This window comes from Sprattus sprattus (genome assembly GCF_963457725.1).
Source record: "Sprattus sprattus genome assembly, chromosome: 20".
NCBI lineage: Eukaryota > Metazoa > Chordata > Actinopteri > Clupeiformes > Clupeidae > Sprattus > Sprattus sprattus.
Window position 1 is genome coordinate 7,189,453 of NC_137918.1, and position 7,771 is coordinate 7,197,223.

Below are 7,771 nucleotides of genomic sequence, written 5' to 3' on the forward strand. Positions count from 1 at the left end.
GGTGCTTCCATTTAAAGTGGCGTCCACATGTTTACATGTTTACAGTTCCTAGACGTGCTGATGGGGTTTGGTTTCTGTTAAGATAATGCTAACTGCTGATAATGGCTAATGACGAGTGATAAGATAAATGCAGTTTCAGAATGGCAACTAAAGTAAACTATGCAACTAAAGGACTGAGGGCCTGATTTACTAACAGGATTGCGCCCATTTCAGGCGTAAAATAGCGGTCGTAAACATAAAACGGTATTTACTAAGGGGGGGCATTTGAGTAGAGGCGCATATTAATGCTTTGTGGGTGTGAACTTGCAAACAGGTGGGATGACACGGAAACGTGGGTAGTAACGTGGGCGTGAAGCGCAATTTAATGGGAGGAGAGAAGGTAAGTGCGCCTAATGATGTATTGCGTGGTATTTACTAAAACTGCCTGGCGAGAGCACGTCTCTGATTTGTGGGCTAATTCTCCGCCTCATAAAAGCACGTCTTAACCAGGAAGCGCATTTCCATTGAGTCTGGAAACATTGATATGGCCGACATTATCAACAGGCCTACATCATTTACAGGCCAACATTATCAAAAGGCCTACATCATTTACAGGCCGACATTATCAACAGGCCGACATTCTCAACAGGCCTACATCATTTACAGGCCGACATTATCAACAGGCCGACATTATCAACAGGCCTACATCATTTACAGGCCGACATCATTTACAGGCCGACATTATCAACAGGCCTACATCATTTAGAGGCCTACTTCATCAACAGGCCGACATTATCAACAGGCCTACATCATCTTCACCCTCATCACTGTCTGCTCATCTCATCCTGGTGCTTCCATTTAAAGTGGCGTCCACATGTTTACAGTTCCTAGACGTGCTGGTGGGGTTTGGTTTCTGTTAAGATAATGCTAACTGCTGATAACGGCTAATGACGACTGATAAGATAAATGCTGTTTCAGAAAGGCAACTAAAGTAAACTATGCAACTAAAGGACTGAGAGTATATGAGTGGACTTGGACAGTTAAAGATCATCTCTAGAGGTCAGCATTTACAGAAGTGTAAATATAAATATAGACAGAAACGTTGCTTTTAAATGATGATTAAACCTTCATCTGCATCTCACAGCTCCAAAGGAAAAGTAGGGAGTCACACTGAATTAGATCGGGCCTCCCTTCCTGTTGATGTTGATCATGCTGGCATGTTGGATCCCCTTGTACTGGGACACTGTTTCTATGGTAACAAATGAGGAGATGCAAGCCAGTGTCTAGAAACAGCCCCATTGTTCTCGCAGTAGGGATGTGGTTACTTCCTACCTCTGATGAATACTATTGTCCTGGCTAATGTCATGTCGAGCAGAGGAGCGTCTCAGTGTAGGGAGGGAGTCTACGGGTCTCTGCAGGACGGCGTAATTATGTTAGGGAGTTCTATCTATGTGTGCGAATCTTGTTCCAGTGTCGTTTGTGAAGGTCGTTAGAGAGTTCTGTGTGTGTGTGTGTGTGTGTGTGTGTGTGTGTGTGCGTGTGTGTGTGTATGAGTGTTTGTGTGTGTGTGTGTGTGTGTGTATGTGTGTGTGTGTGTGTGTGTGTGTGTGTGTGTGTGTGTGTGTGTGTGTATGTGTATGTGTGTGTGAGTCTGGTTCCAGTGTCGCTGTGAAGGTCGTAAGAGAGTTCTGTTTGAGCCACTCTAGTTCCAGTGTCGGTTGGTTGTGAAGGTCGGCTGAGTGCGCTGAAGGTCATCCTGGTGCAGTGACCCCTTGCTGACCCCTGTGCCTGTGAGAGCCACAGGAGGCTAATGAAGTGGCCAGAGACAATAGGCTGGGCTGCTTACTCTCAGCAGGGGATGAGTGAAACAGCAGTGACATGCAGCCGCCTCTTTTGCTCATGTAGACTCGTGGAAGAACTACACTCTGTCTGTCTCTTTTCTCTTCACGCACACACTTTCTTCACCCTCCTGCCATCTCTCTCTCTGTCCACCTCTCTCTCTCTCTTTCTCTCTCTCCACCTCACCTTCTCTCCTCCTCTCTCTCCACCTCAGTCTCTCCCTCTACCTCTCTCTCTCTCTCTCTCTCTGTCTCTCCCTCTCCTTCCACCTCTCTCTCCCTCTCCTTCCTCCTCTCTCTCTCTGTCTCTGCCTCTCCCTCCACCCTCCCCTCTCTCTCCCTCTCCTTCCACCTCTCTCTCCCTCTCCTTCCTCCTCTCTCTCTCTGTCTCTGCCTCTCCCTCCACCCTCCCCTCTCTCTCCCTCTCCTTCCACCTCTCTCTCCCTCTCCTTCCTCCTCTCTCTCTCTGTCTCTGCCTCTCCCTCCACCCTCCCCTCTCTCTCCCTCTCCTTCCACCTCTCTCTCCCTCCACCCTCCCCTCTCTCTCCCTCTCCTTCCACCTCTCTCTCTCTCTGTCTCTCCCTCTCCTTCCACCTCTCTCTCCCTCTCCTTCCACCTCTCTCTCTCTCTGTCTCTGCCTCTCCCTCCACCCTCCCCTCTCTCTCCCTCTCCTTCCACCTCTCTCTCTCTGTCTCTCTCTCTCTCTCTGCCTCTCTGTCTCCTGACCTGCAGTAACCCTTCCTCTCCTCCGGTTCTCGTCTAGCTGCGGATGTCTGTCCTTGGGTCTGTTTAAACACATTAAAGTGTGAAGCCTCCTGTCAGGATGGATTGTTCTTGGTAGAGCTCTCATTTTTGTCTCCGACACGCTTCCTGTCACGTTGAGCAGACGTCAACCCCGCGCCCAGAGATGGATGGTGTGTTTGAGGCGTTTGTCAGAGACGTTCAGATGCACAGCTCACACACACACACACACACACACACCCCGCGCCCAGGTATGGATGGTGTGTTTGAGGCGTTTGTCAGAGGCGTTCAGATGCACAGCTCACGCTAAGAGCAGCAGTGTGTCGTTCCTGAAAGCCAAACTGCTTCAGCGCTCAGGCCTCTAGTCAGGTGTGTAGTGTCATGTTATATGTTGCTCCAAGGAGGTGAACTGGTTTCCTTCACATGGTTCACAGAGACTGTTTTACACACACACACACACAGACATACACACCGACATACACATACACACACACACAGCCACACACACACACACACACACACACACACAGAGATTGCTTTACACCTCATGACTCTTCAGTACACACCTGAAATCTGCCAGAGAAGCACAAAAGATGTTCTTGATGATCTTTCTAGAGTAAATATTTAGCGTCGCACATGTATATCCTGGGTTGAGCATATGGGCTATGCAAAGAGTTGAGTTTTCCATGCAGCGTGATAGTTGTCCACCAGGACGGCCCTGTACTGGACAGAGTAAATGGTCAATAGACTGCATTATCTACTCTGCTTTTCTACTCATAGAGCACTCAAAGTGCTTTACATATGAATGACTCAGACATCTACCCATTCACACACTAATGGCTGTTGCCTACCTGCACATCGGGAGATGTTGGGGATTCGGTGTTTTTATGCTCAAGGACAATTTGACATTTGGTGAGGAGGTGTCGGGATTGAACTGGCAACCTTCGATTGCTGAGCGACTCCTCTACCTCCTGAACCAGTGTGTGTGTGTGTGTGTGTGTGTGTGTGAGGCCCAGCGAGCTAAGATGTTTCTGGGTTCTGCTGAAGCCACTCTCCCACCTTAGGGCTCTCAGCCCCAAGTGCTGTGACCCTTAAGACCACCACTGGGATTTCTCCTGGTTCTCTTGTTCTTTATGTTGCTGTAATGGCATATCGCTTCCTTATTTACCGTTGCTGTTCTGGTCCTTCCGTGTCACCACGCTGTCTGATGGGGTGGCTACTTGATTGCCTGCCTGGATTCGGAAGTCCCATGGAATAGAATCTTAACCTCTTCATTTTAGTAAACCTTTGTGATGTCACTCATCTGTGCTTATGAGGATCTCACCCCTTTCAGTGCAAGCATCTACATACTTGATCCCAAAAACTTTGCTGTTACATTCAGAGTTCAAGTTGCATCTTTGTATGGTATGTATTTTAGGAAATGTTTATTTTGGTTCCACAGTGCAGTACTTCTCAGTGCAGTAATTCTCTATGATCTGGGTTACCTGCTGAGGGATCAGACTGATGTTACCCTGAGAGCAGTTTTTTAAGGATATGTCTCCCCCTAGCGGTTTTGTGGTTGTACTGCAGGGAAAGAATTTATACATGACCATGGAAGCACACAGTACCCAGAAGAACAGTGTAACACCACATATTTTGATTTAGAAGAACGAACTCAGAGGAAATCAGAAGAATTTTAAGCTTATGTTTTAGTGATTTGCATGCTGACATGCCCTGCTGGCTACAGGTCTTTGGTTAACATGAGTTTAAAAAATATTTCAGCATATTTACATCCAGAATGGTTGTTTTTCAAAGTAACGTATACAGAAGTCAGTATGCATTTTCCGAGTGAAAAAATGTGTGAATGTGGCCTGTAACTACCATGCACTTCACTTTTATAGTTAAACTATGAGCCAGTTGTGTGTGTTTGTGTCTGCATGAGGCCTTAGTTGTGTGTGTGTGTGTGTGTGTGTGTGTGTGCACGTGCAGGAGGCCTTAGTTATGTCTGTGTGCACAAGGCCTTAGTTGTATGTTTGTGTGTGTGTGTCTGCATGAGTCCTTAGTTGTGTGTGTGTGTGTTTGAGGCCTTAGTTGTGTGTGTGTGTGTGTGTGTGTGTGCATGAGGCCATAGTTGTGTGTGTGTGTGTGTGTGTGTGTGTGTGCATGAGGCCTTAGTTGTGTGTCTCTTTGTCTGCATGAGGCCTTAGTTGTGTGTGTGTGTGTGTGTGCATGCCTTAGGTGTGTGTGTGTGTGTCTGCATGAGGCCTTAGTGGTGTGTGTGTATGTGTGTCCACAGGGCCTGTTAATCCTGTCAGACCATCAGCGCCTGCAGAGAGCGCAGTGTTGGTAAGGGACAGCGAGGCTGGTCAGGACAGGGTGAGGGATTTGATGGTGTGGTGACACTCACTGTCACACTCACCATCACATTCACGGAGGACAGAGGGCCTTTGTCCAGCATGTCTGAGCATGGAGTCGTCACTCTCCATCGAGTGTGACGAGGATTCAGTTTCTCAGCAGAAACCAGATAGACACACACACACACACACATACAGATAGAGTACAGCACTGTATAAGCGTGACACAGAGATCACTCTGAGTGTGTGTCTGTCAGCTTAAAACCTGTGTCTGGGTGAGTGTGTGTGTGTGTGTGTGTGTGTTTGTGTCTGTGAGTGTGTGCGTGTGCGTGTGTGTGTGTTTGATGGAAAGCCAGGCAGACAAAAAGAGGTGCTGGTTACAGGAAGAGAGATGATATTGAGAGGGTGTGTGTGTGTATCTGTATCGCTTGACAACCATTGTACAGTGTTGACTGTCTCTACGGCGACAAGGATCTGGACTACTTCTCCTCTGAACCCAATTGACCTTTGCCCTTTGACCCCTGGGTTAGAGGAGCCGGCTGCTTTGATGAGGAGGAGGCTGCTATGAGGAGGAGGAGGAGGCTGATGAGGAGGAGGAAGAGGCTGATGAGGAGGAGGAGGAGGAGGAGGCTGCTATGAGGAGGAGGAGGAGGCCCTGGCCTGTCTGAGGTCACGTGCTACTTCAGGAGTGTGAGAACAGAATGACGATTCACAAATAGTTAAGGCTTAGAAGATTAGAGCGGGAGTACCACACACACACACACACACACACACACACACACACACACACAGAGTTTACGTCTTTATTTGGATTTGATAAATAAGCACATATCATGGTAAAATCCAAATTTGGCTTAGAGGAAGTATTAAATTGCACATAGTTTCAGTCCATATTGTGCATTAATGGTAAAGGTGACACCTGCACTTCCAGATGGAGACACACACACATCACACACACATACACAGGCAGGCAGGGAGTGTAGTGACTGACTTTAATCAAATACTTTTTGTACAAGAGGTTCATCAACAGAGAGTGCACAAAAAAAAAACATTTCACATTTTACATCATTTTACATTTGACTCAAAGCATAAGAATTGTGTGTGTGTGCATACAGGGGTTCTTGGTAGAGTCACCAGGTCTATATTAGGAACATCAGAAATATGTATCAAAGACATGACATCTAGCCTAGAGTGTGTGTGTGTGTAGAGGAGTTTCTGTAAGCACAAGAGAAAGGAAGGGGGTCTCTAACAGAGCAGAATAGGACACTGTACAGACAGACTGCAGAGTGTGTGTGTGTGTGTGTTAGTGTGTGTGAGTTTGTGTGTGTATGTAGATAGAGGGATAGTTTAAGCCACACTGAAAGTGCCATGGATATATGGCAGGCAGGTGTTAGTGTGTGTGTGTGAGTGAGATCAGAGGCTTTTCTGTTCTTACCGAGAGAGAATGGTAAGTAAGAGCGCTGAAAGTGCCAAGGGTGAGTTGGCAGACAGGTGTGTGTGTGTGTGTGTGTGTGTTTAAGGAGAGCTGCTACACTAATGTGTCCTTACGTGTGCTTGCAAGGATAACTGTTATCCTGTGATGTGTGTGCGTGTGCAAAGATCACTGTTACATTACTCTGGTTTTTGCAGGCCTTGTGGTGTGTTTGCAAGGATAACTGCTACCCTTTATTCAATAATAAAGTTTATTGTGAGTGTGTGTGTGTGTGTGTGTGTGTGTGTGTGTGCAAAGATCACTGTGCTCTGGTGAGTGATTGTGTGTGTGTGTGTGATTGTGTGTGATTGTGTGTGATTGTGTGTGTGTGTGTGTGTGTGTGTGTGTGAAAGGATCACTGCCACCCTGTGTTGTGTGTGTGTGTATGCATGCCTGAAGGATCACTGCTACTCTGGTCTGTGTGTGAGTGTGTGCGTGTGCTTAGAGAGATGGGTGTACTCAGTGCCCTCCTGTCCTCACTCCTGTGTAACTGTCCAGTAACTGTGCAGACTGATGACCTGTGTGTGTGTGTGTATGTGTGTGTGTAAGTAACTGTACCCCTCTGCTAGCGGTGGCTTACTGAGGGGTTGTGCAGACTGATGATCTGCGGGCCGTCGTGTTCCCAACCCGCCCAACCTGACTCACGTCACACTCCACCCACCCTGCTGAAGCCACAAGGGCCCGCCTCCACAGCAGTAACTCACTCAGGAGTGTGTGTGTGTGTGTGTGTGTGTGTGTGTGTGTGTGTGTGTGTGTGTGTGTGTGTGTGTGAGAGTCAGAAGTCAGCTGTGTGACGTTAACACTTAACAGGCTGGACACGTCATGGTTAACAGTATGAAGCACTATTACTACATGTCATGGTTAGCAGTGTGAAGCACTATTACTGTCCCTGAGGAACTGTAGGTATGGACGGGTGGCTGAGAGATCCTCACACACACACACACACACACTCACTCAGAGACATGTGTACATATACCTGTACCTATTGTACTTGTGATTGATTCCCTGAATGAAGACCACAGAAAAGCATCATTAAAAATAGTAACTATTAGAAGAGCACAGTAGAAAAGAGTGGTCAGTACAACCAGTGGAAAGTACACTTAGCTTATATGGTCCCACAGAGATAGAGAGAGAAGGGTCACTGAGAGTGAGATGGAGTCTATGTGTGTGTGTGTGTGTGTGTGTGTGTGAGTGTGTGCGTGTGTGTGTGTGTGTGAGAGAGAGAGAGAGAGAAGGGTCACTGAGAGTGAGATGGAGTGTGTGTGTGTGTGTGTGAGATATAGAGAGGAGTGACTGGAGTGTGTGTATATTTGTTTATGTTTGTGTGTGTGTGTGTGTGATAGAGAGAGAGGAGTAACTGGAGTGTGTGTATATGTGTTTGTGTGTGTGTGAGAGAGAGAGAGAGAGAG